The following is a 624-nucleotide window of genomic DNA, read 5'->3' on the forward strand; positions in this document are numbered from 1 at the left end:
GAAACTGTACAAGTGTCACTGGTACAAAAGTCAATCTCAAGTTCTTATATTTGCGAGTTAAATATGCTAACCACTGCATCACCAGCTTCCTATAAAATTGTCAGCTTCCAGGAACTTACGAAAAGCTCCATGTTGCACACTGGGAGGTGAATTAGGCTAATTACTGACGAAAACAATGATACTGACTGAGAATACAGTACATCAGCTATGCTCTATAAATATATGGGATAAGGTATTGTGACCAGAACAGCAGACAGGAGATGAAAAAAACATAAAAGCAAGAAAAACAACAACACATTAGGAAAAAATATTAACTGGAGCGAGACAGTGTATTACTGTAAAACACCGTAATGAGACGACCAAAGAATGGGATGCAACGAAGCCGACAGAACTAGAATGTCGCTCATACATTTAACACAAACAGCAGTGACTATGGCGTTTCTAGGCCAAAAAGTGCCGTGCATTATATTACTCCTTGCCAGCATTGATGCCACATTGCTTTCCACTGTACCTAACCACTGCCATTAACTTAGCCTTTACCACAGATAAAATAGGACAAGTTCATGAATAAATGGAACAAATGTTTAGCAGTTGTACACTTATGCCTTTACAAACATACCTTTT

The sequence above is a fragment of the Coenobita brevimanus genome, unplaced genomic scaffold (assembly GCF_032717465.1).
Source record: "Coenobita brevimanus isolate Jiangsu-jjx unplaced genomic scaffold, ASM3271746v2 jjx.HiC_scaffold_1992, whole genome shotgun sequence".
Lineage (NCBI taxonomy): Eukaryota > Metazoa > Arthropoda > Malacostraca > Decapoda > Coenobitidae > Coenobita > Coenobita brevimanus.